The sequence below is a fragment of the Mustela putorius genome, unplaced genomic scaffold (genome assembly GCF_011764305.1).
Source record: "Mustela putorius furo isolate JIRA1106 unplaced genomic scaffold, ASM1176430v1.1 tig00003845_pilon_pilon_pilon, whole genome shotgun sequence".
Lineage (NCBI taxonomy): Eukaryota > Metazoa > Chordata > Mammalia > Carnivora > Mustelidae > Mustela > Mustela putorius.
In genome coordinates this window covers 2,859,221-2,886,329 of record NW_025421998.1, presented here as the reverse complement: position 1 = coordinate 2,886,329, position 27,109 = coordinate 2,859,221, and positions in this window count along the sequence as shown.

Genomic DNA, 27,109 nt, shown 5'->3' with positions numbered 1-27,109 from the left:
CACTAAAAGTAAATTCTAAACATATCTTAGTTACTTAATCCAGCTCTGTGTCTCCAGCAGGCAAACAGTACCTGGGTCATCATAGTAGGAACTTCTTATATATTTGTTAAACAAACATGTTAATGAAATGGCATACACTGTGAAAAATACTTTACATAGATTAACTCATTATCATCTTCCCAGCAACAGGAAGGGGTCTTGTTTTCCATTTTGGAGGCTGTAAGCAGATGGCCACGTCTCAGACCTAGTGAGGGCTGGGCCTGGCCTCTGTTTCAGGAAATCCAGCTGTAGAACTAGGGCGATAACCTCTATGTTACACTGCCTCTTATCACAGTGCAATCTCTTAGAAAATATTTTAAATGACAACGAATAATAAAAGTACAAATTAGAATCTGGAATGTTGTTCTAATAGTGTAACCAACCCCACTAAGGTTACAATCAGGTGATCAGAACTTGTCTCTACCCAGACAAATTTGAACATGATCAGGCAACGCCAACTACTTCCTTTCCCTGCAGGTCCAGGAGCTTCTTTTGACAGTCTTTGTATAGTACGCTCCAATTTTAGAAGAGTAAAAATACGGTGAAAAAAAAACCATACACTTTAGATGCATGGAATTATAGGGTTCAACAATGCTTTGTAAAATATGAAATGTAACCAATATAAAGGATCTGAGACGTTCCTAAAAATAACAATGCAGCTAGAACAACAGAATTATAGTTATTGTTACATGATACTACGTTATTATGGAATTATGCATTTGACTTTATTTGGAAGAATAAGATGTGAGGCAGTATCTTTACTTGAACTATGACACCTCCTATATTTTAGCCCCTGACCATCTGAGGGACAATTCATAGATGCACATATTTTCTACCAGTCATCACTCAAGAAACACTAACTAATCTTTCCTCATTTATTTATCTCTCCAATACTTTATTTCTACCAATAGCTCACTGTAATACCCTTCTTCTTTTCTCAAATTTGTTTTGAATTAAGTACATTCCCATTCATTCATAAATGTCATGAAGATTTTAAGAACTGAAGTAAAGCTATCTAGAAGAAAAATGATATCTTCCCCTTTAAAAGTATAATAATAGGTTTCTGGAAATGACTCCAACAATATTTCACAACATATATTACTGTCAACAATCATCCATAGAAAAACTCTTAATTATCTTAATCTTTGATCTCAAGGAAATGCTTTTTCTTACTATTTTTCCACACACACATTCACTGCCCAGTGAAAATTGCTCTCAATGAACATGAAGCAACTTTTAGAATTCTCAGAAGACACAGGGATCCAGAAATGCAGTCCCTAAAAAAAAAAAAAAAAAAAAAAATTGTCAGTTTGGGCTGTGATGACAAAATACCATGGACAGCATAGCTTATAAGCAACAAAAAATGATTTCTCATAGCTCTGGAAGCTGGGAAGTCCAGGATCATATTACCAGAATGGTTATATTTTGATGCAGGCCTTTTTCCTGCTTAACAGGTACCTTCTGGTCTAGTTTCCACATAGCAAAGTGAGCCAGGGATCTCTGCAGGGTCTTTTTTTATAAGAACACTAATCCCATTTTTGAGGGCTCTACTTTCTGTACCTAAGCAACTCCCCAAAACCTCACTTCCAAATACCATTACACTAGGCATTAAGGTTTCAACATTTGAACTTTGTGGGGGACAAAACCTTCATACCACAGCCTTCACCCAAAGATGAAAAGTGCCATCTCAACACTCAGTCTGCTGAAAAATCATCAGAGGGGTGAATAGGTAAGTTCCTCCATCACTGCTTTTCTCTTTTCTGCACATTGTACATTAATGTTAATGCTGGCATGTGGAGACATGTGCTTTAGTACTTAAAACTCTTAACACAAATGGTAAACATAGAAATTAAGTATAGTTTATTTTTTCAGGCCACTGAAATGCTCAAGGTTGCTGGTTCAAGTTCATTTCTGAACTATATAAATGGGAAAGACCACAAGCAAGTTCAGCTTCAAAGAGTGCTTCCGTTGGCCACAGCTGCTTAGTCCATGGGTGTCCTCGTTTCCCAAGATGCCTGTCTTATCTTCTCACATACTTCTAATCCTTTCCAGTAGCTTTGACTTTTCTAGAAGGCAAGTCACCAACTCCTTCCATTAGAATGTAAGATTTTTTAAAAATTAATTTTAGTATTTCCTACAAGACAAATTCACTAATCATCCCTCTCACTAATTGCCTGTGACCTCAAAAGCACATCTAGGTTTGGGATATCGCCTTTAGGATATTTTTTGTCTTTTTTTTTTTTTTTTTTTTTCTAGCAGGAATAGACATGGAGAGACAGGTACAGCAGGAAAATGTTCAGGAATCTTCTGGTCTCCAACTATATGCAAATCTGAAAGCAAAAGTTTTAATAGTCAGTTCCCTGACAATATATCTTCCCTTCATTGTTCTTGGATTATCAGGATTTACCTGCTTTATCCTTCTCTCTTCTGCTTCAGCAAGCTAATGTGAGTCATATTTATAAGGATAAAGTAACGGAGATGCACAGATATCAGGGGTGTGTGTGTGTTTATGTGACTGTCGGTTATATACAAAGTTTTCATTGTCTACGAGCATGTTTTGGAATACATGTTAAAAGTGCTCTGTGTCTAGAATGAGTAAGCAATATCCTTAAGAAAAACAAAAATACACACATTTGTTAACATCACCGTGTATGAGATACTGAAGTGAATACAAAACATGTCTGTGTCTGTGAAGAACTCGGGCGAGTATTTGTAAAAATCAAGGAACTTGGGAAAGGGAGGGGGTGGCAGGTTGTTGTTAAACTTCTGTCAAAAAATCCAAAGCTACCAAAACAGGGTCATCCATCTGTGATAATTAATGTATTCAAGGGTTGATGCCCTAGGGTGCATCTACAGGGAATAAGATCCATCTCCTAGAATGGCACCTCTAGGGATGTTTTCCAGTGAGCGGTTTGAGTTCAGTGATTTCAAAGAAGAATGTGGAATTTCATTGTTAAGGTCTCTGCCTACAAACAGCTTTTACATTTTCCAAAACCATTTAAAAATGTATGTTTTACAGATATTTCTGCAAAGACATCCAAATGGCCAACAGACACATGAGAAAGTGTTCCACATCTCTCGGCATCAGGGAAATACAAATCAAAGCCTCAATGAGATACCACCTCACACCAGTCAGAATGGCGAAAATCAACAAGTCAGGACATGACAGGTGTTGGCAAGGATGCAGAGAAAGGGGAACCCTCCTACACTACTAGTGGAAATGCAAGCTGGTGGGAATGCATTTCTGGAAAACAGTGTGGGGGTTCATCAAAAAGTTGAAAATAGAGCTACCCTATGGCCCAAAAATTGCACTACTGGGTATTTACCCTAAAGATACAAATGCAATAATCTGAAGAGGCACGTGCACCTGAATGTTTATAGCAGCAATGTCCACAATAGCCAAACTATGGAAAGAACCTACATGGCCATCAACAGATGAACAGATAAAGAAGATGTGGTGTATATATACAATGGAATACTATGCAGTCACCAAAAGAAATGAAATTTTGCCATTTGCAATGATATGAATGGAACTAGAGAGTATTATCCTAAGCAAAATAAGTCAATCAGAAAATAACCATTATCATATGATCTCACTGATAGGGAGAATTTAAGAAACAAGACAGAGGATCATAGGGGAAGGGAGGGAAAAATGAAAAAAAGATAAAACCAGAGAGGGAGACAAACCATAAGAGACTCTTAATCCCAGAAGATAAACTGAGGGTTGCTAGAGTGGAGTGGGGGGTGGTGGTGCAGGGGTGTGGTAGGAAGGATGGGGTGGCTGGGTGATGGACACTGGAGAGGCTATGTGCTATGGTGAGCACTGTGAATTGTGTAAGGCTGATGAATCACAGACTGGTACCTCTGAAACAAATAATACCTTATATGTTAATTAAAAATAAATAAAAATTTCAGATTTTAAAAATGTACATTTTATAAATGATTTGTCTCAAAACTGTGGGTTAATTAAAACAAAAATATTATAGTTCACAAGTCAATAGTTATACAGAAAAAGAAGAGAAAAAAATGGGCAAATTCAGTCCCTATAGAGGCAACTTGGTGGACCATAAATACCACTGGTGGAGAGGAGACCAGTGCTTCCTAGGACCGTGCCATTAAAGCAGCACATGAAAGGTGGAGACAGAGTCCCCTGCCACTCATGTCCTCCTGTATTGCATTTGATCCCCTCTAAACAAGAAAGATTTAATTCTTTCTTGCATAGAAAGAATTAATTTTCTCATTTAATTCTTGCATACTCCTCGAGGTATATGTTTGTTATTCTTACTTTACAGACCAAGGTACTGAAGATTAAGACGAAGTCTGCCATTTGCCCAGGATCCTTTTGCGAGTAAAATCCTTATGGTTTTGCAGTTATTTTACATGTATCTTTACTTATACTCTGCCAAGATTTCATGCTGAGATTATTCATCATGTCCTTTTATATTTTTGTACTTTACCTTAGTCCATGAAGGAACTGAGGAAGATAATTGAAATTTTAATGAAGGAATTCAGGAGAAATATTCCCCTTTTCACTTCTTCAGAGCTTCCTGGAAGCATCTGTTCAGCAGAGTGGAGGATTATTGTGGAAATGTAGGATTTGGGGTGTAAAGTGACTCAGCTGAAGATGAGACCAGCAAATATGTGTTGGAAGGGAAAAAGAGTTAGGAAGAAAGTGAAAAAAAAATAAAGTTAGGAAATACACATTAAAGACAGAAGTCTATAGTAAAGAAATGTTCTGTTGGGAGAGGGTGGTTGGGTTATGGACATTGGGGAGGGTATGTGCTATGGTGAATGCTGTGAAGTGTGTAAACCTGGCGATTCACAGACCTGTACCCCTGGGGATAATAATACATTATATGTTTATAAAAAATTTAAAAAAATTTAAAAAAGAATTGTTCTAAGATTACAATATAAGACTTTAAAAAGTTACTTATTGATACATGGTAAAATACCTCATCTTTGTTTCATGCTGAAAGTAGTACTGGTTATAATAAAGAGTTTATAGATTCACCATCTATTTAAGAGTGTCTATAATGTTTCAGGCAGTGTTGTAAGCTCTGGATAGAGTGGTGAGCAAGAGATTCTAAGTCACCGCTCTGAGAGACTTTTTCCATTCCGTGAAATGACAAAGACACGTAATAAGGAAACATAGCAACCAACAAGGGTGACAAGTGTTCTAAAGAGAATGCAAATGGTGATGAGATACAGGCTGGGTGTACTTTTAGGTAGGTCATTGAGAAGTGACGGTGCAAAGGCTTCTTTATTTTTATTTATTTATTTTTTAAAGATTTTTATTTATTTATTTGACAAAGATCACAAGTAGGCAGAGAGGCAGGCAGAGAGAGAGGGGGAAGCAGGCTCCCCACAGAGCAGGGAGCCCGATGTGGGGCTTGATCCCAAGACCCTGAGATCATGACCTGAGCCGAAGGCAGAGGCTTAACCCACTGAACCACCCAGGTGCCCTGCAAGGGCTTCTTTCGATAAGGTAGAGCTCAGAGTTCGTGCCTTCTGAGCAGAAACCCAAAGGCAGAAAAGAAGCAACCAGGGTGTTATCTGGAGGAAGAGCTTCTCCAGCAAAAAGTAGAGGTTCTGGGGGGGCCAGAATTAAGGGATCAGAAATAGGGCAGGAGAACCTGAAGCAACACAGGTGGAGGGTCAGAGGAATAGAAGACAGGCTCAGATCACAGAAGGCCACCTAGGCTGTGGTAAACTCAGATTCATTATTCACTGTGATATTCTTTATTGTCTAATCATTATTTCTGGGAACCCCTAAGAAATTTTTCTTCCACATTCATGCCTTTATTCCATTCACATGTTTTCCTGACTCTCTCCAAATCTTGGGGACATCTCTGGAACAGTCTTTCTGTTGATATTCTTGACAGACACATCAATCATTCCAGTCAGTGTATTCCCCAGCTCTCCCAAGGGGGCCATCCCAGCTCTGAGCGTCACCCAGCAACTAGGCACTGAACATGGCTGGGGCTGTACAGGGAACTGCAGCTCTAACACAATAACTAATATGCAGCCGCAGACTTCCCTGGAGAGTGTTTCACGGCAATCTCTGTCGAAATGTATGAATACTAAATGCATGAAAGGGATCATGGAAATTACTTTAAGGCAAGTACCTAGCTCCCATATTAGCAATAGGAAAAACTTACGCATGTAAGTTGAGACATTCCAATTTATTTGGAGAAAGATTTTTCTATGGGATGTTGAAAATAATAACCTTCAATAGCAGTGGAATTACTTAGGGAAGCTGCAAAGAGAATGACATATTTTAAGAATAAAGTTTATTTGATACAATATATTTTGAAACGTCCACTTTAAGTATCTGGCAGAAAACTCTTGAGACAGCAAACTAGGCAGGAATGCTTTCAGGGACTGCCCTCCCCGCCTGACTCCTCTCGGCTGCTTTCTCCAGGAGAGCCTCTCTGTTGGCTGCTGTTACCTGCTCATCACATGGACACCATTTGGAAGCTTGGCTGGGACAGTCATTATGAATAAGAAGGGCAGGGCGCACAATGGTTTGGTTGGAGAGTCAGGAAGGAGGTGGTGGGGGTGGGAATGGAAAATGGGAAGGGAAATGGTCAGGCTTTTTCCAACATCGACCACAGTAGGCAGCATCACCCATGTGTGGAGTACATGTAAGAAATAAATAAATAAACCAAGAGTAGATGGGGCTCTCATAAGAATTAGCTCTTGTAAAATATTTGCTATTGGGGTGCCTGGGTGGCTCAGTGTGTTAAAGCCTCTGCCTATGGCTCAGGTCATGATCCCAAGGTCCTAGGATCAGGCCCTGCATCGATCTCTCTGCTCAGCAGAGAACCTGCTTCCTTCTCTCTCTCTCTGCCTGCCTCTCTGCCTACTTGTGATCTCTCTGTCAAATAAATAAATAAAATCTTTAAAATAAATAAATAAATAAAATATTTGCTATTTCCCTTATAATATAACTACGACACAAGCATGTGTTAAAGAACATAGTTTTTTGTTGTTGTTATTTTACAAGTTCGAATCACATTGTACACAGTACTCTTAAGTAGGCTATCATTTAATGACTTAATATGATCAGTACCCTCATGTAATTAAATATTTCTCTATATTATTTTATGATTTTATGGAATTCTATTTGTAGATCTTTTTCTAATTTCTTATGGTTAAATATTAAGATTTTTTTTTAATTTCGCAATTTATAATCATACATTATACTGTGTTGAGAATCTTGGCACACCCTGATCATTTCATTAAAAACAATTTGTAGGCATTGAATTTCTGATCAGGAGAGATCCATTTGGAGAGTTTTCTTCTTGAGTACCTAGTTTAGTAAATCTCATCTGATTTTAATCAGTAATGTTTCAAGCTGAAGAACAGACAGATAAGCCCATAAAACAGCATCATAAATAGCGGAAAGGAAGGTCTGAGTCCTGCTCTTCAGTGAAGGGTCACAGATAATCAGCAAACACACACATTGACAAGATAACATCAGGAGGCTGTGGGTGTTCTAAAGGCAACAGAAAGGGTAATATCATCCAATAGAGCTCCAGATTGGCTATGTCATTACCATAAATGTCTCCCAGAAGTGCACAGAGAGACTCACTTCATCTCACTGTTGCTTTAACTTTCTTATTGCATTTAAATATGCACACTGTTTTATTTATTAATTTACTTTTTTATTTTATTTTATTTTTTTCAGTGTTCCAAAATTCATTGTTTATGTAACACACCCAGTGCTCCATGCAATCCATGCCCTCTGTAATACCCACCACCAGGCTCACCCACCCCTCTCCCCCCTGCCCAAAACCCTCAGTTTGTTTCTCAGTCTACAGTCTCTCATGGTTCTTCTCCCCCTCCAAATTCCCCCAACTCACTTCTCTCCATCTTTCCATGTCCTCCATGTTATTCCTTATGCTCCACAAGTAAGTGAAACCATATGATAATTGACTCTCTCTGCTTGACTTATTTCACTCAGCATAATCTCTTCCAGTCCCTTCCATGTTGATACAAAAGTTGGGTATTCATCCTTTCTGATAGAAGCATAATACTCCACTGTATATACGGACCATATCTTCTTGATCCATTCGTCCACTGAATGGCATCTTGGTTCTTTCCACAATTCAGAGACTGTGGTCATGGCTGCTATCAACACTGGGATACAGATAGCCCTTCTTTTCACTACATCTGTAGCACTCACTGTTTTAATTCACATTTATTTGATCACTAATGAGGTCACTGAAAATATGTATATATGGGTTGCCTTTTGTTTGGTTGATGGTTTCCTTCACTATGCAAACACTTTTTAGTTTGATGTAGTCCTCATTGTTTACTTTTGCTTTTGTTTTACTTGCCTGAGGAGGCAGATCCAGAAAATATTGTGAAGACCAACTGAAACTAATATAATATTGCATGTCAACTACACTTTATTTAAAAATAAAGTTTTAGGAAAGAAGAAAAATTTTTAAAAATATATATTATTATATATATATTAGTGTTTGTTTTATTGTCAATGACCTGGTTGCATCCTTGCACATTTTTCTATTGTGTTGCTCTCCTTTTCTTATCGATTAGAATAGCTCTATTCTATCTATAAATATATTGCCAATATATTTATTTTCTCTTTAATTTTAATGAGGTGTTTTGCTATGCCAAAACTGTATTTATGTAACCAAACCCATCAATCTCTTTTCTTTAGTTTCCTAATTGCATTTTTTTGCCAAAACAAGCCCACGATATTCCCAAGATAATATAAATACTTAGGCTTGTTTCTAATTACGTTTATGGTTCTAGTTTCAATTTTAATTTTTAATTCATTTTGATTATATTACTTTAATTTTACTGTTTCCCAAATAACTAACCAATGGTTCTAATATCACTGACTATGAAAAAATTTCCCTGCTGCTTTGAAGCACTACTACTCTGATTATATTTTAGGTAAGTGTATGTACTCATTCCTGGCTGGATTTTCTACACTGCCTGTTGACTCGTCTGTCTGTTCTTCAGCCAGAGCCACACGTTGATCTACTCTTGATTTAGTCTAGTCTCTGTCTGGATAGTGTGCTAGAAATGGTCTTTCAAACCGATCCTCTTATCTACCAATTTTTTTCTGCCTGCTAATCTGAAGAATGGACTATGAAATTCTAACTGACTTGTTCAGAAAGTGAAAGATGGGGGAGAGTGAGAAGAAAAGGAAAGAAATGAACATTTTTGAATATTTTCTTCAGGCTTTGCACAATGCTACATATAATAAGTCTCTTTAATCTTAATCACGGTAAGAATAATTATCATCGTCCGTATTCTGCAGATAAGAAAATTGCCCCTTAGAGAGGACAATTAAATTTCTCAAGATCATACTGAATGAGAGGCAGAATGAGGATGCAAACTCAAATCCATCTGACTTCAACTTTCTTGCAACCCACAGAGGCTAGTGTCAGGAGATGGGGAGGAGAGACCCCTGGCCCTAGTCCAAGAAGGACTATTGGGATGGAATCACTTGCCAGCTTGAATGCCATTGTAGGGAAAGGGCTCAGAGCAACAGTAGCCCCTCTAATGCCGTTTACCCCCTTCCATGCCAGGACATGTGCCCCAATGACAAGATTAGAAGTCATTTTCAGCAGCTCCTCCTTCATGCCCTGTCCCCTCCCCAAACATGTGTTTTCCTTTTAATCTGCCATAGTCTTAGAAACTTCCTAACTTTGTATCTAGACTTTCATCTATGTTTAGGCTCTGCCTCATGAAATTTCATATACATATATATATACATATATACATGGTAGGTTTTATATATGTGTGTTTATATATGTGTATATGTATATGTGTATATATACGTGTATATATGTGTGTGTATACATATATAAAACCTACCATGTAGGGATAAAAGAAATCATGAAAATAAAGTATTTGGAGCATGTTTAACTAGTATGGGGTTCAATTCATGTTATTTATTTGTATCACCAAAACTATTTTTTATTGTTGCTATGAAATATGAAAGCAAAGCTTTCATAGGAATAAGAATAGGGCACTGGATATAATGTCAGTTAGAGGATAGAAAGCATTAGAGGAATCTAGAAGCTTAAGAACAATGTGGAATTGTAAGACCTTAAAGAACAGATCTGACTTACAGGTAGGGAGCTCAGGAGGAAAGACCAGGTGACAATGTGAAGGGAACTGGCCACCAGAAGCTAGAGGAAATCTCTCTCCAAATTTTCCTAAGCCCAGCACTGGTCAGAGCAGGAAAAGCTTTGATTACTTCTAAAAAGACCTAGCATCTTCCATTTGGAGATCTGAAAGCACTGCTGTCTGTTCTTAGGAAGCCAATAAGGAGCCCAGAAAAGCAGTGGGGAGGGAGACAAGCACTGTGTGTAAAAGGCTCAAAAGGCACTTTTACACATCCATGCATGTTTTATGATCCCATTTAATGAATGCTCGTCAGACATTGGGAGAAACACTTGGGCCATGCTAATGACAAAGGCACAGAAGACCATGTCTGTAGGACAACCTTGAAGGAAAGACTTAAAAGACTTAAAAAAGTAACTAGGCAATTAGATACGTACATGAAGTCTTCTGCTATGTATAGTTGTGGATCCTAGGAGACAAAGGGCTCTCATCCAGCACTGAGAGTCAGAGGTGTCCGATGCTGAGTGTGAAAGACACAGAGCAGCACCAGGAGAAAGAAGACAGATAGGGCATTCCAGGCAACGTAGCAATCCTGGGCTAAGGCCTGGCATGGGGGATGATCAAGGCCACCACAGGAACTGTAAGTGAAATGCAAGTCATAGTGGCTGGAAAGTAGCACAGGAGGGGCAAGAGTGACCAAAGATGAGAATGAACACAAGTGTTCAGGGATGGCTCTTTTGGGACAAGCTAATGGATAGGGTCTATGCATAATGATCATGCATCATGTGCTACAGGGCACAGAAAATGCCCGGTGGATGATGAATGGCAGCAGCAGCCTTGGTGCCTTATTACCAAGTTCAAGTATTTAGAGCAGTACAATGGTTAATATTTGACCCTTGTAAGTCATTCTGAAGTTCTAAAATAACCTATTAATACGTTCTGAGGAATAACCCAGAAGAATTAAACTATAGCTTTGCCCAGAGGTGAACTTGAACCCAAACACAGGTGCCAATAAAACAAACAAACAAACAAAAACAAACACATTCTCACTAGTATCTTGAGGATTTATATTAGAACCTACCAAAGAAAGTTCATATGTTGCTTCAGTAAAGAGCTTGAAAACTTTTTCCCTGAATTAAGGAAACACCAGAGATGAAAGGCAGTTCAGATTTGGCCAAGCAACACATATGAATCCTATGGTTTGTAAGCAGTGATCTCACTACAAATAATAGTAAATAGAAGAATTGTAATAATAATTCATCTTGGGAAATTATCTTCAGCACAAAGTCAAGATAGCACATGTTTTCAGTAAGCATTTTTTGAAACAGGGTATGAGGAAGGAAAATTCAAAGGATGGAAGGAAGGAAGGAAAGAAGGAAGGGGAGGGAGGAATGGAAGGAGGACCTGTATGTCTGCATAGATTAAACCTTAGCAAGGTTGGCACTCAAAATGGGAGAAGCTTTTTTGGTGACACAACATAGCATTTGAATGCATTCTATAATCCCCACAGAATAGAGAGATCAACAGTTGTTTCCCATGCCCCAACGCTTAAGTGAAACCCATAAATGTCATAAGGAATCAGAGGGTTCTATCCCAAAAGACTTTTGGTATTCTTCTTACTGAAGTGGAGTCTATAATATTTAGTGGGATTCCTCTGTTAGGTTGGCAAGGAGGGGTTATTGTAGTCATTGGGGTATCAGCTTAATAAGAGACCACTATCCTCTAATAAATTCCTTTGAGTCAAAGGGGAAGTGATACATTAATAGAAAAATGTCTTCTTGTAAATTTCTTTATGCACAAATATGTTTTTCAAAAGGCTAATTATAAACATCTCAATGCGTGGGTTATTGACTATTCCAATAAAAAATACATACCATTGTCCTAAAGACATCTTCTAAAAGAGATGGTCACAGAAGTGACTCTTGTTTTGAGCTTTTTTTTTTTTTATTATTATTATAAGGAAAAGACTCACTAAAATTGCCTTAGAAAGGGAGTTTTTTGGGGTTTCTTGGGTGGCTCAGTTGGTTAAGTGTCTGCTTTTGGCTCAGGTCATGATCCCAGGGTCTTGGGATGGAGTGCCGGCATCAAGCTCTCTGCTCAGCAGGGAGCCTGCTTCTTCCTCTCCCTCCACCTGCCACTCCTCCTGATTGTACTCTGCCTCTGACAAATAAATAAATAAAATCTAAAAAAAGAAGAAAACAAAAAAAAAAAAGAAAGAAAAAGAAAGGGAGTTTTTTTTATATGGCTATGCAGGAACATAGGATATCTGGAATCCCATCTATATGGAACCAAGGCCTAAGAAAGAAAAACATCTAGGATTTGTGGGAAAAAAAAAGAATTGCAATGGACCTTGACTATGGTCATCAGCACCAGGTCAGCTCCTTTTGTCCCCAGTAGCAGGAGTTTGCAGATAATTTTTCTAGCACTCTATTCTTAGGGCTACCCTGAAATTCCCCTTTGTACTTTTTTATTCCTGTTTTTTATCTGCTTTTCCCCTTGATATCAGTTCAATTCAGTGATTTACTTAATCACTTCTTTTGTGTGTGTGTGATTTTTAATTTAATTTTTTGTATGTGTTCCAAAATTCATTGTTTATGCAACACACCCAGTGCTCCATGCAATATGTGCCCTCCTAATACCCACCACCAGACTCACCCAACCCCCTACCCCCCTCCCCTCCAAAATCCTCAGTTTGTTTCTCAGAGTCCACAGTCTCTCATGGTTTGTCTCCCTAGAGAGAAAAATCTGATTTGCTACTCCTTTAATACAAGAAAAATATCATTTAAAAACTCTTTCTCTATAAGAAAACTATATAGCTGGGGCACCTGGGTGGCTCAGTGGGTTAAGCCGCTGCCTTCAGCTCAGGTCATGATCTCAGGGTCCTGGGTTCGAGTCCCGCATCAGGCTCTCTGCTCGGCGGGGAGCCTGCTTCCTCCTCTTTCTCTCTGCCTGCCTCTCTGCCTACTTGTGATCTCTCTCTGTCAAATAAATAAATAAAATCTTTTTAAAAAAAGAAAAGAAAACTATATAGCTAAACACACACACACACACACACACACACCAATTAGAAAAATATTAACTGCATATATTTATCAAAGTTGAAACTTTACACTGGTGAGCCTCTTGCCCAGAGCTTCCCCCATGAAATTTTGTGAACAGTAAGTGAACAACTGAACTGAAACCTTTAGAATCTTAGTGATTTCATAAAGATAGAGTTGAAGTTGTTATTTTTTTTTTTTCCACGAGGAACAAAAGCAGTTTAAATCCTATGTTTAGAGTCACTACAGAAGCAATGAAAAGAAATCAGCAAAGCTGCGGGGGTAAGGGCTGGGGAAGTCTGAAGGCTGCTCTGCTTTGCTCATTAGATTGGAGAAAGCCTTACCCCTGTGCGCCTGGCTCCCAAAATGTGCCATGTCGACTCCAACTGTAGCAAAGCACAAAGGCCTTGATACCATATACTCTAGAATGCTCAACCTTTGGAATGCCAAGGGTCTGTTACAATCCTAGTCAAATCAGAACTAAGAGATTGTTAAGGGCTAAATTGTGCTGAATTGATTTCGCCTCTTATTGGAGGGAGACTGGATTATGGTCCCTGGGAAGCCTTCACTGAGGAAGCACTAACAGAGATTACAAGTGGGTGAGATCTGGATTGACCAAGAGGAAAAGAGAAAGTGTCCTAGGAAAAAGTTTAGGAGGGAAATAGATCTGATAAAAATGTTGAGTAGGGAAAAAACAACCCAGCATGGCTAAATAAATAAACAAATAAAGTAAAATAGAATTAAAAGTGTCTTACGAAATCACATTGAAATCTGCAAGAGTCAGGTTGGTAAAAGGCCACCAAAAGCCATATAGATGTATTTAGTCTTTCTACGGCAAGAAATTGGAGGCTAGTACAGACTGTTGGACAGAATACTGATGTGAGAAAATTGTAAGCCATCTCACCTTTATACAGAAAGTGGATTGCTTTCTTGAAGAAGCTCCTAGGTCTGGCCTAAGGCTAATGTACCCAAGCTCTTCCAAATGAAGACTCTTTTACCTACAACTGGAGTGATCATTACCTGATTTTCTGAGAGTTCAAAATTATGAAAAAGAGTCAATTTGCTTAAGAACTGTTCCACTACATTTACACTATGTTGCGCCATTGCTAGCAGTCTTATGTACAGAATGCTCTTCAACCGTTTATTTTCTTGTTCTGATAGAGCATAGAGATTGCAGAAATACTTATAATTGTGCCATTTGTTTGGTGTTTGGAAAAGAACAAGATTCCTAATCTCTGCCCTGATGATATGAAGTAACTGGAAATTGTCAGGGAGAAAAATAAAGATCCTAAAAAGGATACTATAGAAGGGATAGAGGCCTAGACACAACTTGGCCTCTGCCTGAGCCTTATGGCCTAGAGGCAGAGTAACTTCAAGTTTCAGAGAGTAGTTGTGCAAACTGATCGTGACCTTGTGCTCCTGGGGCCTAGCCTGGCCCTGATGAAGGGGCTGCAGGAGAGAGTCTGGAGAGCTGTCAGAGCTTTTCTCTGAAGTGCCCTGGTCAGAGTCGAGTTCCAAGAAAGAGGGTTCCTTCACCATCACACCAGCAAGAGCCACTAGGAACTAGAGAGGAAAGTATTCTGTGACTATAGCAGCAGCAGGCACCACAAGCTCAGGTCCAAACACAGGGACTGAGAAATGTCCACTGGCCACGGCTACAACAAGCAACAACTGAGGAGTCTTGCTTCAAAAGGAAGCAAATGTGAAAAACTTCCAGATTCAACTGGAAGTGGCAAGAAGAAACAAGACTAGTTTCTTGGTCTTCTTAAATACTCAGGGCATTATTCCCTAATAATCGGGGTGGAGAGGAAAGAAGAAGAAAGAATGAGAGCAAATGAGCTTGAAGTGGTGCCAGTCATGCCAATAAGAGCTCTCTGTTTACTGGTGTCACTGCAGGGAGGCCATGTTTTGTACCTGGCAGCGGAACATGAGGCAACCCAGCTCACAGGAGGAAAATAAACACTGATGATGTGTGCACATCTCACTGTGTCTCAAGACTCCTGGGAAGCCAGAAAGATAAACTGGCTACAAGTCTAAATAAATGGAGATGTGATGATGTCAGTGGAGTTAACTGAATAGACTATGTGATGAGGAAACAAGAAGAACAAACCAAGATTTGCTGGAAGTATTTGAAATTTTTCCTGCAGGGCACCAGGGTGGCTCAGTCAGTTAAGCGTCTGACTTTGGCTGAGGTCATAATCCCAGAGTCCCAATTCATAATCTCAGGGTCCTGGGAGTGGCCCTGCTTTGCAGGGGGGGGGGCTCTGCTCAGCAGGGAATCTACTTCATCTTTTTTTTTCTGCCCATCCCCCTTGTTCCTGCTCTCCCTCTCTAATAAATAAAACCTTAAAAAAAAAAAGTTTCCCTGCATTATTAGGACACTGAGATTATTTGTCAGCAACCTTAACTATTATAAATCTGTTTTGCATAATACCATGCTCTCATATTTTGCTAGAATTTTCCCAGGAGTCACATCCTACAATTTATAGTGAACTATTAGTTTTTAAAAAGACTTTCTAGGCAAATTTATATAGCTAAGTATAAAATATCTAAGGGCTAGTTATTCATTTTGTAAATAGCTCCTTTCTTTCCCTTCTTTCATACGTATTATTTATAATTGATCGAGAGATGTGCAACAAAATGTAGAGGCCTTAGAACACTACTTTTTAAACCTCAGGGTTTTAAAAAGTTTTTCTAAAAAAGATTTTACACATCTATTTGAGAGAGAGAGTATAAGTAAGCAGAGTGGCAGGCAGAGGGAGAGGGAGAAGCAGGCTCCCTGCGGAGCAGAGAGTCAGATGTGGGGCTAGATCCCAGGACCCTGGGATCATGATCTAATCTGAAGGTAGATGCTTAACCAACTGAGCTACCCAGGTGCCCATGAACTTCAGTTTTTTAAAAGTCACCTAAGATTTTTTTCACTAATGTATATTCACCCATCTCTTACTTTTGCCCTCCATTCTTCACTACCTGTAAAAACTAGATATTGTCCTGGAAAAGGGTAAGGAGTCTGCATTTTTTTTAAATTTTTATTAACATATAATTTGGGGTACAGGTCTGTGATTCATCAGTCTTATACAATTCACAGCACTCACCATAGCACATAACCTCCCCAATGTCCATCACCCAGCCACCTTTCCCTCCCCCATCCCCCCTCTCAACCCAGCAACTCTCAGTTTGTTTCCTGAGATTAAGAGTCTCATATGGTTTGTCTCCCTCTCTGGTTTTATCTTGTTTCATTTTCCCCTCTCCTCCCCTATACTCCTCTGTCTTGTTTCCTAAATTCCTCATATCAGTGAGATCATATGACAATTGTTTTTCTCTGATTGACTTATGCTGCTTAGCCTAATACCCTCTAGTTCCATCCATGTCATCGCAAATGGCAATTTCACTTTTTGATGGCTGCTTAATATTCCATTGTATATATAAACAGCATCTTCTTTATCCATTCATCTGTTGATATAAATGAAGTGATCCAAAGTGGCACGTGCACCCAAATGTTTATAGCAGCAATGTCCACAGTAGCCAAACTATGGAAAGAGCCTAGGTGTCCATTAGCAGGAGTCTATATTTTAAATAAAACTCCAGGTGGATGGATTCTGACTCAAGGTGCTCCCAGGACAGTGTTTGGAAAAACATACCAAAGAACTTTGATTAAATATCTTTAACAGCTCTGCTCTAACATGCAGTGAGAAAATAGGGGAAAGGATTACTTTTGTAGAAGATACGGACATCCTTATTATTTCAGGTAAGAAAACTGAGACATTAAATAATTGCTTATTAAACTAATAAAGAGATATCCTTTAGAATAATGGAACAGGAGCTTGGCTTTTTTGGGGGCGGGGGGCTGTAAACCTTACACAACATAAACTTTGTACCTAGTAGGATGACAACCAAGTAAAGATCATCTTATTTTATCTGGCTACATTTAAGCACTATCAGTTCTGCTCAAACATCATGTGGTCATAAATTCTCAATAAAAATAACAGTTGCATATCTTCTATCTTGAGCAGAAAGCTGCAAACAGAGAACAGTGTCTAGTAAGGAACAGGGAGGGGCAAGACTGTCCTGAAGGCACATTCCTTTATCAGAGAGGTGATCCGAAGATTAAATCTTCTGGCTTCAACTTAGAAAAGCTAAACTCTTATATTTCCCATTAGGCAGAGACCTTTTAGTTGGTCCAGGATTAAGACTTAGATTGTTCCAGGATGATAATATTGCCTGCTTCCTGGCAGAAGCAAATAAAACTCTATAATTAATCTATAATTAATTAATCTATGATTAATTAATTAATCTATAATTAAACGTCAAGATTCCCACAGATTAAACTATATTCAATGCACACAATGAAACAAGATACTGTGACTGGAGCCAGCAGAATCCAAATCTCCAAAAATCTTCAAATTGTCAGTATGAAATAATGACAATTGTTAAAATTATAAGATAAAATATTATAAATTATTATGAAGGCATGATTAATGAAATGAAGTTTTGAATTTAACAAATGAGCAGGAAGCAAAAGACTATTTAAATAAAGTCCAAACAGATTTGGAAACAGAACCATAAGGAAGTGTTATAACTAAAACATAAACGGGAATTAAAAACTTGATTGGTAAAAAAAAAAAAAACAAAAAAACAAAAAAACAAAACCCTTGATTGGTGAGTTAGATAGCAAATTAGATATAGTGGAAGATAGAATTAGAACAGTGCAAGATAAATTTTAATAGATTACCCACAATGCAGCAAAAAGAGGTAAGGAGATGAATCCATGAAGGGTATTAACGAGAATTAAAGAAAGACTAATAAAGCCTAATATCTTTCTGATTAATGTCCCAAGAGAATGGAGAAACAATCTTTATTATTTTTCTTAAAGATTTTATTTATTTACTTGACAGACAGAGATCACAAGTAGGCAGAGAGGCAGGCAGAGAGAGAGGAGGAAACAGGCTCCCCGCCGAGCAGAGAGCCTGATGCGGGGCTCAATCCCAGGACCCGGGGAACAGGACCCTTGGACCATGACCCCAGCTGAAGGCAGAGGCTTTAACCCACTGAGCCATCCAGGCACCCCTGGAGAAACAATCTTTAAAGGCAAAATGCTGTGATTTTTTTTCTAAGCCATTGAAAGATAAACCCATGTCTACAAGAAAACTAAGGTATAAATAAAAAGGAATCCTTCCATATCTACTATCTTTTGTATGACAAATTCCAACTATGACAGTATGACAATTCCAAAAGAATATTTTGAAAGCAGTCTGTGAGGTGGCGGGGGAGGGGGAACCAGATCATTGATGAGAAATAACATTTAGATTGACAGCTACTTTGAAAAGAGTCAAATAGTATCTTTCACTGTCCAATATGTTGGGGGAAATACCTATCAGCCCAGAATTATACATCCAGAGAAAAGCATTTCCAAGAATGACTATGAAATAAAGACATTTTCAGGTAAATACAAATATCATCAGTAAACCTACGAAAACAAACTTCTAAAAATTATATTACAGAAAGAAAAAAAACCTGAAGACTCTGAAATACAGGTAATGTGAGAAAATATACAGGTAAATAATAAGACAGAAATAATGCCAAATTCATTGGATTAATTAAAAAGGACAGAATTAATATATGCTGATCAGATTTAAAGAGTTCTACACCTTTGATTACTTGGAAAAGTTATATGATATTAGTTGATTTAGTTAAAATTTCAAAGGTATTCACTGGAAGAGAGAAATAGCATAGACTGTAGACTAGTAAGGGGATAAAACAATAAGAAAAGCAAACAAACAAAAAGTTAAACTAAAAGGAAAAAAATGAAAAAGTAAGACAAATTGAAAGCACAAAATAAAATGCTCAAAACAAATCCAAATAGATCTGTAATTACAATAAATGTAAACAGACTAAATCATTAAGCAGTATAGATTATAAAATGGATTTTAAAACCAAGTATATTTATGTTAATAGAAGCAAACTTAAAATACAAAAGATTAAGTATATATATAGTGTATCCCACTCACATGACCTTTGTTTCATCATTTTGAATCAATTATTGTGCCTTTCCTGGCTTTATCTGTAAAACAAAGGCCCACACCACTACAGCGTATCTTTCCACACTGAATTATATGTTGGTTAACTTCAGTCAGTAAATAGGACTTTATCTAATCAAGAACCCTCTTCCAAAATTTCAACCTTACCACTTTGCCTCACTTTTTCTGTAATCTATCTTCTCATTGTTCCCCATGAATTTCCACTGTTTTTGGAACCATGTTTCATCTTATATGGTTTACCTGCTAAACTCTGATCTGCACATTTTATCCACTTCTCTGATTTAGTGAGTTAGCTCTGCTTTGGTGACAGCATGTCCCACAAAGCAGCTCAGTCTCACACAAGCACATATCTCTCAATTGAGGGATGGTATTGACCATCTCCCAATTCCTCTTTGCAGCTGTTCCTCATTACCCCTTTAACACGCTCAGTCTCTGTTCACCTGAGAGCCTATTGTCCAGTGAGAAGATTCTCACTTTTTCATGGACAGACTTCCTAGACTTTATCTTCATCTACTGGACTTTGTAGTTCACAGCCTTCCTCTTCCTCATTCCTGCATCAACTTAGGTGACTTTAAGTTCTATAGGATCAATACACTCGGTTCCTTCATGTACTTAACCTCAGAAATTTTTTCCTTTAATCTTTGGCAAGCCTAGATCTCCAACCATCACATGAATCCCCCTTCTCTGACTATACTAATTTCCTCACTATATTTTCAGTACATTTATCCAAGTCACTTGATTGGCCCAAAAGTAAGCACGATCCCACATTCTATGCCATGTGCACCTCACTTGCCTCACCTTCATCCCAGCTATGGCCCTGTTTCATAGGACTGCCAGTCTCTATTCTTCTATTTCACTCTCTAGGCAAAGCCATCATTCAAAATCAATCTAACTGCCACTGTCTCTGCTCCTTTGTCTCCTGCCAGAGATAAATCATACAAGTGTATGTACTGAGTTCACTAAAAATTCAAGATTTCTACCATGAACTGAATCCTCAATGTTGTTTTTACCCAATTCTGAGCATGGTGGTGAGTTCATACTACCATTTCCCACAGTGACTATTTGCAAACTCTCCCTGCCCTTGGTCATCTGACCCTGCTCTGGGGCCCCTTGCTTTCATTTTTTCCCGCTAAAATAACCTATGAAGAAAAGAATATTTAAAACTAAAATTTTAGGGGCGCCTGGGTGGCTCAGTGGGTTAAGCCGCTGCCTTCGGCTCAGGTCCTGGGATCGAGTCCCACATCAGGCTCTCTGCTCAGCAGGGAGCCTGCTTCCCTCTCTCTCTCTCTCTGCCTGCCTCTCCATCTACTTGTGATTTCTCTCTGTCAAATAAATAAATAAAATCTTTAAAAAAAAAAAAAAACTAAAATTTTACCCGAGTGTTCAGATGGAGAGGACTTGCATTCAAGGGACTATACTTCAGGCACCTTATCCCTGCTGTACCTGATTAAGATGGCAAGATCTTGGACTCAAGCCTAAACCCAATGCCAGGAGAACTGAGATTTGTGGGAAGTATGGGGGGGGGGAAGGTGAGTGTATTTTTCATGTGGGAGGAATACAAAAAATTGTGGCCGGTGGGTAAATCATGCTGCTTTTTAAATGTGTCCATAGGTTTTAAAATATTCATTCCATTAAAAAAAAGACCATGGGCCTAAAAAAAAAAAAAAACTAAAATTTTATATGAAAGAGATTGGATTAGTAAATGCCTTACCATTTGTTATAAAAATAACAAAATGTCAATGTATCAACAATCCTCTTACATTTATTTTTATTGAGCACTTAAGATTGTTGAGTAAGATACAGCTCCTTCCCTGCTAGCATTTACTGAGGAAAATCAGCCTTGGAGCTTTCATGGAGATCATAACTTATAAAAAGAAAAAAAATCTATCTTTGATGAACTATAAGTCAAACTGCACTATAGAAAAAGTTTGGAGGCAAGAAAAATAGTCATTAGTTCTGCTTGGGGAAACTGGACAAGTCTTAAGAAGTGATTACCTTTAAAATGCTTCATGATTTCCTGCCTTTAGAAAATAGGAGGAAGAAGGTAGCTTCTGTGAGTCTTAGCTTTGGCGGCTTGTCTTAAGGTGTGAACATGCACTAAGTTAGGAGCCTAGAAGCAGGCTTGCCTCTGGATGAGGGGTGGGGCATGGCAAGGGGACAGGACTGAGAATGTGTTAGGACCGACTTTAATATGCTGCAGAACATCCAAGGACAGGGTCAAGGAATTATTTGGAAATTTGTGTCTGGAATTCAGAAGAGCTGGAAGGAGTGGTTTGATGGATATGCATGCCAGAAATGAAGGAAGTCGGGAGAGAATAAGATGTCTCAGGAAAATATTTTAAGTAGGAAAAGGAGAGGACTTTGAAACAATAGCTGAGGACTACCTAAAAAGCATGGGGAAAAATCCAAGGTAGATTGCAGATTCTGGAACTTTCCAAATGTTGATAAAATATATCTGCACTTAGTATTTTGAAAAAAACAAAATCTCTTGTGCTTGCTATCCATAAAATCCCAAAATCTCTTTGCCCATTCCCTGTTGAATGCAAATACGTTATTTGAGTGTTTGTGGATTTTTTAAAAATGCATTCTGTTCAAAAACACAAACCAATTTTTAACCAAGTTTAGAGAAGTTACGAGGAGGTTCATCAGGCTTTTTAATCTATGCCAAAACTTAAAATACTATAAAAGGTTTTACAGAGAATGACATCTTGAAACATTTGCCTTGAAACTTTGGCCCATGAAGAGAAGAATGGATCTGGGAATGTCCTATTGGAGGCAAGGAGATACATGGGCTTAGAATACATGATGGGAAAAAAAAAAAAAAGAATACATGATGGAAGAAGAGAGAGAGTGACATGTAAATAGTTAGTATCCAAAATATATAAAGAACTTATAAAAACTCAACACCCCCAAAAAACAAATATCCAATTAAAAATGAGCAGAAGACATGAACAGCTATTTCTCCAAAGACATATATATGGCCAACAGATACATGGAAAGATGCTCATCATCACTTATCATCAAGGAAGTGCAAAAACAATCCACAATGAGGTACCTCAAAATGGCTAAAATCAACAACACAAGAAACAACAGGTGCTGGTAAAGATGCAGAGAGAGAACATTCATATGCTGTTAGTGGAAATGCAAAACGATGTGGTCATTCTGGAAAACAGCATATAGTTTCCTCTAAAAGTTAAAAATAGAGCTACACTATGATCCAACAATTGCACTACTAGCTATTTACCCAAGGAATACAAAAGTACTAATTCAAAGGGATAATGCACCATGACATTTATAGCAGCACTCTGTACAATAATACCCAAGATACAGAAACAGCCCAAGTGCCCATCAAAAGATAAATGGATAAAGAAGATTGATAAATGAAATATTATTCATCCTTAAAAAAAAAAGAGTGAAATCCTGCCATTTACAATGACATGAGTGAAGTTAGGGCATATAATGTTAAGCAAAATACGTCAGTCAAAGAATGACAACTATCATATGATTTTACTTCTGTGTGAGATTTAAGAAAAAAACAGATAAGTCAGACAAATCAAGGAACAGACTCTTTTTTTGTTTTTTAAGATTTTATTTATTTATTTGATAAAGAGAGATCACAAGTAGGCAGAGAGGCAGGCAGAGAAAGAGGAAGAAGCAGGCTCCTCACTGAGCAGAGAGCCCAATGCAGGGCTCGATCCCAGGACCCTGGGATCACGACCTGAGTCAAAGGCAGAGGCTTTAACCCACTGAGCCACCCAGGTGCCCCAAGGAACAGACTCTTAATTCAAACTGATAGTTACTAGGGTGAGGGGAATGGGGGGGATGGGTTAAATAGGTGATGGGGATTCAGGAGCACACTTGTGGTGCGCACCAGGTGTTGTATGGAAGTGTTGATTCATTATATTGCACACCCGAATCGAATATTACACTATTTTTTAAAAGATTTTATTTATTTATTTGACAGACAGAGATCACAAGTAGGCAGAGAGGCAGGCAGAGGGAGAAGAGGAAGGAGGCTCCCTGCTGAGCAGAGAGCCCGATGCGGGGCTCAATCCCAGAACCCTGGGATTATGACCTGAGCTGAAGGCAGAGGCTTTAACTCACTGAGCCACCCAGGCACTCCTACACTGTATTTTAACTCACTGGAATTAACATAAAAACTTAAAGAAAAATTATTTGATCTCTTTTATCTTCTTCACTTTTCAAGAGTTATGAGGAGCGTGGGGATTCTGATTATTTGAGAGCTTTCAGAGCTTGTCTACTATATACTATATAAATACTATACTATTATGTAGAGTATAGAGACTTTCAAAAACACCAAAACTAAAGGTAAAATCGAACCTGGGATTTGTTAGGTTTTTCTTGATGATTTGAAAATATCCAAATGAATGAGCATCTGATCCCTTCAGGAAGCCTGATGATAACATAGGAGAATTATTCACTCAGAACGAAAGCTCCAGAATGCGTTAGGCGCAGTTGGAGGCAGATACAATTACATCAGGTAAAGTTCTTTTATGGCTGCTGGAGTTGCTCCGAGGTGAAAGAGAAAATGCAGACGCTTGGGACTCCAGATGGCAGTAGATCTATTTTTAGGCCAATAGAAACTTATATTTGGTTGGGGCACTTAATTGAATGAGTAGCAGAAATGTGTTGAAAAGTAATTTATACCTGCATTTGAAAGAGTTCAGCATGAAGCAGATGGGAGCAGGTGCCATGGAAACAGCCCAGGTCAGCCAGCAAGCAGGAAAAAAAGGAACAAGAACAAATATTTCAGTGACAAGATACTTTAAAATGTTGGCTTTCCCTAATTCTTGCTGAGATAATTTTAAGTAAAAAAGTGGAAGTAACCAATACATAAGAAATTTCATCTTGTGCTAGAAAAAAAAAATGAACATAAATCAATTTAGAATTTAAGACTTACCTTTCCAATGGGATTTTGTTTTGTTTTATTTTAAGTTATAACAGTGGTTAGGTTCTTAGGCTAGTCAATGAAAAGTTCTTTTAATAACTGCTGATCTACTTTACTGTGAGATGGAAGTGAGATAGGTTCCTGGAAACAAGAGATTCTGGGGGAGATGAGGATGAGGAGAGAAAAGGGAAAGTCTTTTTGCTTTCCCAGGCGCACTTTTTTTTCTTTCTTTTTTGTTACTATAAAAGCTCAGATCCATGTTGGTCTCCAGGGCCACTCTCTGTAGTCTGTAGGAATAGCTTCGAACATCTCTGTAATGTCTGTGCGGCCCCTGCCCACACCTGCCTTTCCCACTTTTTGCAGCAGGTTTAGGCATCCGCTCTCTGTGTGCCTGTCCACAGTCCTCTCCTTCTCCACAAGAAGCAAAGCTTCTTGTTGAGGCCCCCGTGGGGCACTGTGATAGAGCCCAGAGCACACGGGATTTGTAATCAGAAGATCTGGATTCAGCAACTACATGTAATTCATAACCAAATTTTGAATTTCGGGGCCACAGTCTAAGTACTTGGTATCCTTAGAATAACCGTGCTATGTTATTTTACTATTCAAGTTCATTTGACTTCAGATTTGAAGTCAGATGTCTGAAAAGTCAGATTATATATAAAATATGTTATTCCTCTTCAATATTAAAATTTATATTTTCCATTTGATAGTAAGCATTACTGCAAAGTGTTTCTGATGGTTTACCGCTTATTTCTATGATTTAGTACTTGAACTGGGGGTAGGGCTGTCATCGAGTCGGGTAAGCACAAATTATGCTAAGTAGAGCACTTAAATTCCTGCCCACATGGGACAGGAACTATGGACACTTCATTCCCACTCTTCCTGTGCTCCTTTCCTCAGCTTAAGAAAGAAAGAAATAGGAAAATGATGGTATACTTAGGAAAATCTGGTCTCTTGTGGGAAAACAGAAAATCCAAACTGGCTTGCAAGGTATCAGAACCAAAACCTGCAGGAAAAAGGGAGAGTGATTTTCCAAGATCACTAGAAGTCTGTTTTAAAGCTAAGTTGCAACAGGAAGGAAGCTGTGATTTCAAATAAGGCTTTAAAGTTAAGGATCCAATCCAAACTCTATTACTGCACAGATCCTATTGTGATGGTAATGACATGTTGCGTGGGAAGTAGTGGTTTTACTTGGAATGGAGAGAGAAAGAAACTTGCTGTGATTGATGTACCATATGAGGGTCAAACCGCAAAATCATTAACTTGCTGACTGTCTAACTAAGTGAAATTGGGTTGCTTATTTTCCTAAGGATTCCAAGTTTTGTGTATATGTGTGTGTTTGTGGAACTACTTCATAAATTGACTACATCTTCTTTGGGGGGAGGGGTGTTAGTTAACATCAGAGTCACTTTCGATGGGTTTATGATGGGTCACTAATCCGGATTAGAATCATCCACTCAACAGTACAATGTAAGACCACCCAAGTGGTCATCCGTGGTTTGTGTGAAGTTTCCTATATTTTAGCAACAAGCTATTGAAGGTAGCTAATGGGACATTATATGTCACCAATCCAAGTGTTTCACAATTTGGCTTAGGATCCAAAAGAAATAAATTTTGAGGCCCCATTACTTTCAGAGAATATACAAGGCATTACAGAACCATCAAGATGATTAATATATTTTTTCACATTTTATATTCCTTATAACTTTTCCAAGCAAATGAAAGTGTATGAATACATTTGAAGGTGAGCCGTAGCAGTAGCAAGTACTTCCGAAGGATGCTCCTGGACATCCTTTCTGAGTTAAACAGGGAAGAGCTGGTGGTTGAATAAAGAAGGTGCCAGCATTTTTCTAAAGAACCATCACCACAAGCCTTGAAGTTCTCAGTGGGAATAGGAAAGAAATGTAAACTCAGGTTTCTCTATCCAAGAGAGTTGAATTTTACCAGATATCTTAAAGTTCTGGTAAAATGAAGGCGCCTTCAAAGAAAAAAAAAAATCAAGATTGTATTTTACTTCCAGGGGAAAATGGCTAGGCTTCAATTGAAAAAGAAAAATTACTAAATATAAAATAACTTGTCTTTCCAAAAGAGGGACTTTAAATCAGATCTAAGACTCTTTTAACTTTTTCCAAAATTCTTAAGAATCCACTTTTCTTCATCAGCTCTGAAAGAACAGTTCTTTCAGAATACACTGGTCTAGACTTTTCTGAAACATCATAACAATTCTTTTCAAAGTAATTTAAAACAGTTAGACACCAATATAATGAATTATAATGGAATAAAAAAATAAGTCTTCAAAAATCTAATATGTCTTTAATTGATTTTAATTTCTTTAGAGGCATGAAAAAAGTTAATAGAGAGCATGCTATGTAGTATTTAATGAAACAAAGCAATCATCTTGAACTTTTCAATTTCCTATTAATACATTTTAAATTTTGAAAAGCTTGAAAACTGCTTAATAGTTTAGATCATCTTTCTAAACCAGGGTTTCTCATGTGAATCACAGAATACAGAAACTGAGTTTAGTGACAGTTTTCTCAGTTCCATCAAGGACGGTACATACTCACAGTATTCTCCATCAAAGGAGAGAAGTTAATTCATTTCATACAGTCCATGATTTACATGCCTTAATGCTTAATTTTCTTCTGGAGCTGCATTTTAACTGGCTTTCCATGATCTCCTATGACACCGTTCTATTTCATTTTATTCTTATTTATTTTTTTAAATTTTTTTATCAATGTGTAATTGACATATGCTATATTAGTTCCAGGTAGACCTTTAATAATTTGATAACTGTATATATTGCAAAGTTACCACAATAAATCTTGTCATCATCAGTGACTACATATAGTTATAGAACACTTTTTTCTGGTGATGAGAACTTTTAATATTTAGTCTATTAGCAACTTTCAAATGTGAAATACAATATTGTTAACTATGCCATTGTAAATAGTACAGCGGTACTATTTTTTATTTAT